General features: G+C 37.6%; 1 non-coding gene across 1 annotated transcript; it reads right to left on the bottom strand.

The window, feature by feature from the left end:
• Positions 1-8684: 8684 nt before the first annotated feature.
• Positions 8685-8792, bottom strand: LOC148564943 (small nucleolar RNA R71). Its single transcript, XR_015883821.1, has one exon. It is a non-coding gene; the product is annotated as a small nucleolar RNA R71 (small nucleolar RNA).
• Positions 8793-9008: the final 216 nt, after the last annotated feature.

Below are 9008 nucleotides of genomic sequence, written 5' to 3'. Positions count from 1 at the left end.
GAGACCCTTTTCTGGAGTAAAATGCCGGAGCTGGCACCAGAACTGGAGTTAAACGCCCAAACTGGCACCCAAGCTGGCGTTTAACTCCAAGAATGGCCTATGCACGTGTAAAGCTCAATGCTCAGCCCAAGCACACACCAAGTGGGCCCCGGAAGTGGATTTCTGCACTATCTGCACTTAGTTACTTATTTTCGGTAATCCCTAGTAACTAGTTTAGTATAAATAGCACTTTTTACTATTGTATTCAGGAATCTTTGAGCAATCCTTGGAACACTTTAGACTTTGGGAGGCTGGCCATTCGGCCATGCCTAGACTATTCTTTCTTATGTATTTTCTACGGTGGAGTTTCTACACCTCATAGATTAAGGTGCGGAGCTCTGCTGTTCTTCATTAATTAATGCAAGTACTATTGTTTTTCTTTCAATTCACGCCTACTTCTTCTCCAAGATATACTCTCATACTTAATTTAGTTAAGTCAGAATAAAGGGGTGACCTGTAACAATCACCCATTATCTTCGTTACTCGCTTAGCCAAGATCCGCGTGCCTGACAACCACAAAGAGGTCTACATGATGTTCAATGTAGTCATTGGATGACAGCCAGAGTATATTCTCTTGGGTTTCTGATTCACGGACCGAGTCCACGAGATTAGAACCTTCGTTGGGCGTTGGACGTTCGATGCCTGAAAGGGGCAGAAGGCTGGCGTTGGATGCCAGTTTTGGGCTTTCTAATCTGAAGCAAAGTATGAACTATTATATGTTTCTGGAAAGCTCTGAAAGTCATATTTCCATAGCCATTGAGAACGATCCATTTGGGCTTCTATAGCTCCAGAAAAGCTCTTCCTAGTGCAAGGAGGTCAGATCTGGACAGCATCTGTAGTGCTTTCTCTGTTTCTGAATCAGACTTTTGCTCCACCTCCTCAATTTCAGCCAGAAAATACCTGAGATTGCATAAAAACACACAAACTCAAAGTAGAATCCAAAAATGTGAATTTATCACTAAAACCTATGAAAACTTAATAATAACTAAATAAAACGTACTAAAAACTATATGAAATGATGCCAAAAAGCGTATAAAATATCCGCTCATCAGTAGCATATCATTTATTTGGTAAAGCTTAACACTGGTGGCAAAGAGAGTGCCAATTGCTGCATCTACAGAATGTGAACATTCCGTGGGAGCTATTTCAAACTGCCTTCTACAGGAAGTATTTTCCTGAATCAGTGAGGGAGGCCAAAGAGTTGGAACTCATACAACTAAAGCAAGGGTCTATGTCTGTAGCCGAGTATACCAGTAAGTTCGATGAGCTCTGTAGGTTCTTAAGGGTTTGTCAGGGTGCCTCTGAGTCTTATGAGGGTTGGAAGTGCATTAAGTACCAAGGAGGTCTCAGGCAGAATATCATGAGTGTGATGCCTCTGTTGGAGATTTGGAGGTTTTCTGAATTGGTGAACAATACGAGGGTTGTAAAGGACTATGCTAAGAAGGTGCCTTTGGTGAGGGATACTCATGGAGGTAACAACAACCGAGGTCGTGGAAAACATTTCCCACCGAGAGGCTAGAATTTCAAAAGGGGTGGACATGCCCCTCATCATCCCTAAGGTCAAGGAAACTATAGAAGGACCAATTATGACCAGTATCACCAGGCGAAAGGAAGAGGTAAACAGAGTAAAACTTCTCTGGATTTAACTTGTGACCGTTGTGGATATTTTTATTATTATTCGTGCAAGCTGGGTATAAGTGGATGCTTTACTTGTGGTTTGCTTGGACACATTGCTAAGGATTGCCCCTCGTAGAAGGAATCCGAATGTAGGTCAAAATCAACAACAAAGTCGTGTGTTTGCTATGAATGCCAATGATGTTACTAGGTCGTAGCTTCTGATGGGAGGTATGTGTATAATTGGTGACAAAATGTTAACTGCATTGTATGACACGGGCTCTTCACACTCATTCATTACATTTGATAAGACTACTGAACTAGGATTGAAAATCTCAGACTTAAACTTCGATTTGCATGTGCATACCCCATCCCAAACAGTTACGACTAGGTTAGGTTGCAAGCAAATACCTTTCCAGATATAGGATAGATCTTTCCATCATGACTTAATCTGTTTGCCGTTGGTTGGGTTGGAGATGATTTTGGGATTTGGTTGGTTGTCAAAGAACCGAGTGTTGCTGGATCGCTTCGAGTGATCGATTTGATTTATGTCGGAAGAAGGAGCAGTTGTAGCTGAGGTTTATTACTTGAACTCTGTAATGGTGAATTATAATGGAGAAGAATATCGAGGTTATATACTCTTGGCTGCGAATGCATTAGGCGATGAGCAAAAGTTAGACCAAATTCTTGTAGTTAAGAAGTTTTCCGAAGTGTTTCCTGAATTTTTGCCTCAAAGAAAACTGAATATGGGATAGATTTGGTGCCGGGAGTAGGTCCAGTTTCATTGTGTCATACAGAATGGCTCCAATAGAGTAGATTGAACTTAAGACTCAGCTGAAAAAGCTTCTGAATAAGAGGTTCATTTGATCGAGAGTGTCCCCGTAGGGAGTGCCAATTTTATTGGTGAAAAAGAAAGATGGAGGAATGCGACTTTGTGTGCATTACCGACAGTTGAACAAAGTGACGGTGAAGAAAAAGTATCCATTGCCGAGAATCAATGACTTAATGGATCAGTTGCAAGGAGCTGGAGTGTTCTCAAAGATCGATTTAAGGTCAGGTTATCACCAGATAAGCGTGAAAATGGAGGATATTCTGAAAACTGCGTTCAGAACACGCTATGGTTTCTATAAATATGCGGTGATGTCCTTTGGGTTGATGGTGCACGAAATTGACTCCGCAATATTCGCACAGATAGACTGGCAAGTGCACTGGGTTGTCCAAGTAATACCTCAGGTGAATGAGGGTCGATCCCATGGAAATTGTTGGATTGAACAAGCAATGGCTATCTTGTAGATCTTAGTCAGGCGAAAAGAAAATATAGTTGTTATGAAAAATACATAAAAACAGAATAAATAAAGTGTTACTTGATCGGTGTGAAATCAATGATAAGAGAACGGTTGAGGCTTTGGAGATGCTTCCTCCTTCTGGATCAACTTTTCTCACTGTCTACTTCAACTTCTGATGATTCATTCCATGGCAGGCTGTAAATGACTAACGCTAGGTCAGTGGTCATCCAATCTGAACAGGGGTGAAGCTCTAGCAGTCCATTCCATTGGAGATCCTACTCAAAATGCCACAAACAAGGTCAGATCTTCCGGATCAGAGAATGCTGCTTCACGATTCTAGCCTATACCACAAAGGCCCTAATCTCCCCGTACCTCGGCTGAACTGATGTCTCCAAGTCCCAATGAAGTCGTGGATTAGCCGTCTAAGATATGTATAATCGAACTTGTGGTTCAGTACTATCCCGTCAAGGACTCGCAAGAACCCATCTAGAATAGGGATGACGGTAAAGTTACACTCCCAATTCATTAGGATGAAGAACAAAGATACATCTTGGAATGGAATCAAGCATAGATTGAAATAAAATAGTGATATTATTAATCCATGAAAATAAATAGAGCTCCTAACCTTAACCTAGGAGGTTCAGTTGCTCATACAGTGCAATATTGTTCGAAAGTAAAAATGGGGGAAGAAGTTCTTAAACAAGGGTGATCTCCTTCTTAAATACTAGTCTAATAGCTAGGGTTTATAGAAATAGGATAAACTGATCTTGTAGTGCAAAAATTCACTTTTCGGGCCCACTTGGTGAGTGTTTGGGCTGAGCTTGGGGTAAAGCCATGAGTTGGTACTTCCTCTGGGGCATTGGACACCAACTTTGGACTCCTATTTGGGCATTGGGTGGCAGTTGCTACCTTTTGGGCATCCAACGCCAGGAATGGGGTTGGTAGCTTGCGTTAAACGCCAGCTTTAGGCCTTCATTTTCAGAGCAAAGTATAGACTATTATATATTGTTAGAAAGCTCTAGATGTTAGCTTTCCATATCCATTGAGAGCCGCCATTTGGACTTATGTAGGTCCATAAATGCTCCTTCAAGTGTATAGAGATCAGAATCTGACAGCATCTGCAGTCCCTTCTCTTTCTCTGTCCCTGAATCAGACTTTTCCAAAGCTCCTCAATTTCAGCCAAAATTGACCTGAAATCATCATAAAACACAACTTAAAGTAGAATCCAAAAATGTGAATTTTTCGCTAAAACCAATGAAAATATAATAAAACTTAAGCAAAACACAACTAAAACAATATGAAAATGATGCCAAAAAGCGTATAAAATATCCGCTCATCAGAACACCGAACTTAACTGTTCCTTGTCCCCAAGCTACCAAAAACAAAGTAGGATTAAAGAGAAGAGAAAGATACGATAAATCTTAGAGTTTTCAATGAAGTTCAGTTTCAATTAGATGAGCGAGACTAGTGGCTATTCACTTCTGAATAGTTTTGGCATCTCATTTTCCTTTGAAGCTCAGAACTATTGGCATCTTTAGGAACTTAGAATTTGGATAATATTATTGACTCTTCTAGTTTAGTTCTTTTTCATTCTTGAACACAGCTTCTTTTGAGTCTTGGCCGTGACCCTAAGCGCTTTGTTTTCCAGTATTACCACTGGATACATAAATGCCACAAAAACTTAATTGGGTGAACCTTTTCAAATTGTGATTCAGCTTTTCTAGAATCCCCAGCCAGTGGTGTTGATGAGAGGATAATTTATACCCTTTTTGGCATTGGTTTTACATAGTTTTTAGTACGTTTTAGTTACTTTTTATTATATTTTTATTAGTTTTTATGCAAAAATCACATTTCCGGACTTTACTACGAGTTTGTGTGTTTTTCTGTAATTTCAGGTATTTTCTGGTTGAAATTGAGGGACCTGAGCAAAAATCTGATTCAGAGGCTGAAAAAGGACTGTAGATGCTGTTGGATTCTGACCCTCCTGCACTCGAAGTCGATTTTCTGGAGCTACAGAAGCCTAATTGGCGCGCTCTTAATTGATTTGGAAAGTAGACATCTTGGACTTTCCAGCAATATATAATAGTCCATACTTTGCCCGAGATTTGATGGCGCAAACTGGCATCTAAACGCCGGTCAGAGACCCTTTTCTGGAGTAAAACGCCCAAACTGGCACCAGAACTGGAGTTAAACGCCTAAACTGGCACCAAAGTTGGCGTTTAACTCCAAGAATGGCCTATGCACGTGAAAGATTCAATGCTCAGCCCAAGCACAAACCAAGTGGGCCCTGGAAGTGGATTGCTACACTATTTGCACTTAGTTACTTATTTTCTGTAATCCCTAGTAGCTAGTTTAGTATAAATAGCACTTTTTACTATTGTATTCGTAGACTTGGATCATCTTTTGTTACATTGGGAGGATGGCCACATGGCCATGCCTAGACCTTTTTCTATTATGTATTTTCTACGGTGGAGTTTCTACACCTCATATATTAAGGTGCGGAGCTCTGCTGTTCTTCATGAATTAATGCAAGTACTATTGTTTCTCTTTCAATTCACGCCTACTTCTTCTCCAAGATATACTCTCGTACTTAATTCAGTTAAGTCAGAATGAAGGGGTGACCCGTGATAATCACCCACTATCTTCGTTACTCGCTTAGCCAAGATCCACGTGCCTGACAACCACAAGCGGTCTACATGATGTTCAACGTAGTCATTGGACGACAGCCGGAGTATATTCTCTTGGGTCTCTAATCCACGAACTGAGTCCGTGAGATTAGGATCTTCGTGGTGTAGGCTAGAACCAACTAGCAACATTCCTGAGATCCGAAAATTCTAAACCTTATCTGTGGTATTCCAAGTAGGATCTGGGAAGGGATGACTGTGACGACCTTCAAACTTACGAATGTTAGGCGCAGTGACAGTGTGCAAAAGGATAGAGAGATCCTATTCTGATGCTAGTGAGAACCGATAGATGATTAGCTGTGCGATAGCTGTACCTGGTATTTTTCATCCGAGACGAGAAATCTGACAGTTTATTAGCTGTGCAGAAACTGTACTTGGTATTTTTCATCCGAGAGGATCATACAGCTTGCCATGGAAGAGAGCACGCATGATTGGAAGAAGACAATAGGAAAGCAGAGGTTCAGAAGCAACAAAGTATCTCCAAACGCTTATCTGAAATTCCCACCAATGAATTACATAACCATTTATCTTTTAATTATCAAAACCCCATAACCATTTGAATCCGCCTGACTAAGATTTACAAGATGACCATAGCTTTCTTCAAGCCGACAATCTCCGTGGGATCGACCCTTACTCACGTAAGGTATTACTTGGACGACCCAGTGCACTTGCTGGTTAGTTGTGCGGAGTTGTGAAAAGTGTGAATCACAATTTCGTGCACCAAGTTTTTGGAGCCGTTGCGGGGGATTGTTCGAGTTTGGACAACTGACGGTTCATCTTGTTGGTTAGATTGGGTAATTTTATTTTATGTTTAAGCTTTTTATTTTTTTATTTTTGAAAAAAATAAATAATATTTGTTCTTCAGAATTTTTATAAATGAATTCTAGAGATTCTTGAGATATGTTGAAGCCTAGCTGGCTGTTAAGCCATGTCTAATCTTTTGGACCGAGGTTTCCACTTTTCATTGTAGAAAGGACATGTCTCTAATTGTTATGCTAAAGCTTGGCTGGCCATTTGGCCATGTTTAATTCTTTTGGACCGAAGCTTTAGACTAACATTGCATGAATCCTGGAATTCTTATTGAAAATTTTGAATTTCTTTATATTTTTTTCCAAAATAATTTCGAAAAAAAACAAAAAAATTTAATAAAATCATAAAACCAAAAATATTTTGTGTTTGTTGTTTGAGTCTTTTGTCAAATATTAAGTTTGGTGTCTTGCATTTTTTTTAATTTATTTTGTTAAAGTTTCAAAACTTCATGCATTATGTTCTTCATGATCTTCAAGTTGTTCTTGATGATTTTCCTTGTTTGATATTTAATTTTTCTTGTTTTGTATCTTTTCTTGTTTTTCTTGTGCATTTTCGAATTGTTAGTGTCCCTAGTACAAAAGTTTTTAAGTTTTGAAAAATATGTTCTTGATGTTCATCATGATCTTTAAAGTGTTCTTGGTGTTCATCTTGACATTCAAAGTGTTTTTGCATGCATTATTTGTTTTGATCTTAATTTCTTATGTTTTGTGTCATTTCGTTGTTTTTCTCTCTCTTCATTAATTTAAAAAAAATAAAAAAATAATATCTTTCCCTTATTTTACTCATAAATTTCGAAATTTTGGGTTGACTTAGTCAAAAATTTTCAAAATTTAGTTGTTTCTTGTTAGTCAAGTCAAAATTTCAATTTAAAAACTTTATCTTTTCAAATCTTTTTTTTCAAAAATCAAATCTTTTTCATTTTTCTTCCTAATATTTTTGAATTTCTAAAATTAATTTTCAAAATCTTTTTCTTAATTTTATCTCACATTTTCGAAAACTTTACTAACAATTAATGTTTTGATTCAAAAATTTCAAGTTTGTTACTTGCTTGTTAAGAAAGGTTCAATCTTTAAATTCTAGAATCATATCTTTTAGTTTCTTGTTAGTCAAGTCATCAACTTTAATTTTCAAAATCAAATCTTTTTAAATTTCTTTTTCAAATCTTTTTCAAAATAAATTTCAATCATATCTTTTTCAAAACTTAATTTCAAAATCTTTTCCTAACTTCTTGTTTATTTTCAAATCTTTTTCAATTAACTACTTGACTTTTTGTTTGATTTTAAAAGTTTACTATTTCTTATCTTTTTTAAAACTGCCTAACTACTTTTTCATTTCTCATTTTCGAAAACTAACTAACAACTTTTTCAAAAATCTTTTTAATTAATTAATTTATGTAGTTTTCAATTTGCCTTTATTTCTTTTCTTAAATTTTGAATTCTAACTAAAAATTAAAATTAAAACAAAAATATTTTTCTTTTATTTTAATTAATATTTGAATACTCTCTCTCTCGTCTCTTTCTATTTATTTATTTATTTACTAACACTTCTCTTCATCTAATAATTCGAACCCTCTCTCTCTCTGTGTTCGAATTCCTCTTAATCCCTCTCTACTTCATTCTTCTATTCTTCTATTCTTATACTCACATAAAAGAATCTATATACTGTGACATAGAGGATTCCTCTTCTTTTCTATTCTCTTCTTTTTCACATGAGCAGGAGCAAGAATAAAAACATTCTTGTTGAAGCTGATCCTGAACCTGAAAGGTCTCTGAAGAGGAAGCTAAGAGAAGCTAAAGCACAACACTCCAGAGAGGACCTTACAAAAATTTTCAAGAAAGAAGAAGACATGGCAGCCAAAAATAACAACAATGGTGGAGATGCAAGGAAGATGCTTGGTGAGTTTACTGCACCAACTTCTGACTTCTATGGAAGAAGCATCTCAATTCCTGCAATTGGAGCAAACAACTTTGAGCTTAAGCCTCAATTAGTTTCTCTAATGCAGCAGAATTGCAAGTTTCATGGAATGCCATTGGAAGATCCTCATCAGTTCTTAGCTGAATTCTTATAAATCAGTGACACTGTTAAGACCAATGGGGTTAATCTTGAGGTCTACAGACTTATGCTTTTCCCCTATGCTGTGAGAGACAGAGCTAGGATATGGTTGGACTCACAACCTAAAGAATTCCTAAACTCTTGGAAAAAGTTGGTCAATGCTTTCTTGGCCAAATTCTTTCCACCTCAAAAGTTAAGCAAGCTTAGAGTGGAAGTCCCAACCTTCAGACAGAAGGAAGGTGAATCCCTCTATGAAGCTTGGGAAAGATACAGGAAATTAATCAGAAGGTGTCCTTCTGACATGCTTTCAGAATAGAGCATCTTACGTATATTCTATGATGGTCTGTCTGAATTGTCCAAGATGTCATTGGACCACTCTGCTGGTGGATCTCTTCATCTGAAGAAAATACCTGCAGAAGCCGAGGAACTCATTGAGATGGTTGCAAATAACCAATTCATGTACACTTCTGAAAGAAATCCTGTGAATAATGGGATGACTCAGAAGAAATGAGTTCTTGAGATT

This window comes from Arachis ipaensis, chromosome B5 (genome assembly GCF_059453495.1).
Source record: "Arachis ipaensis isolate K30076 ecotype BB chromosome B5, ASM5945349v1, whole genome shotgun sequence".
Taxonomy (NCBI): domain Eukaryota; kingdom Viridiplantae; phylum Streptophyta; class Magnoliopsida; order Fabales; family Fabaceae; genus Arachis; species Arachis ipaensis.
The sequence above is the reverse complement of the archived record's forward strand: the minus strand, read 5'-3'. Positions and strand labels throughout refer to the sequence as shown.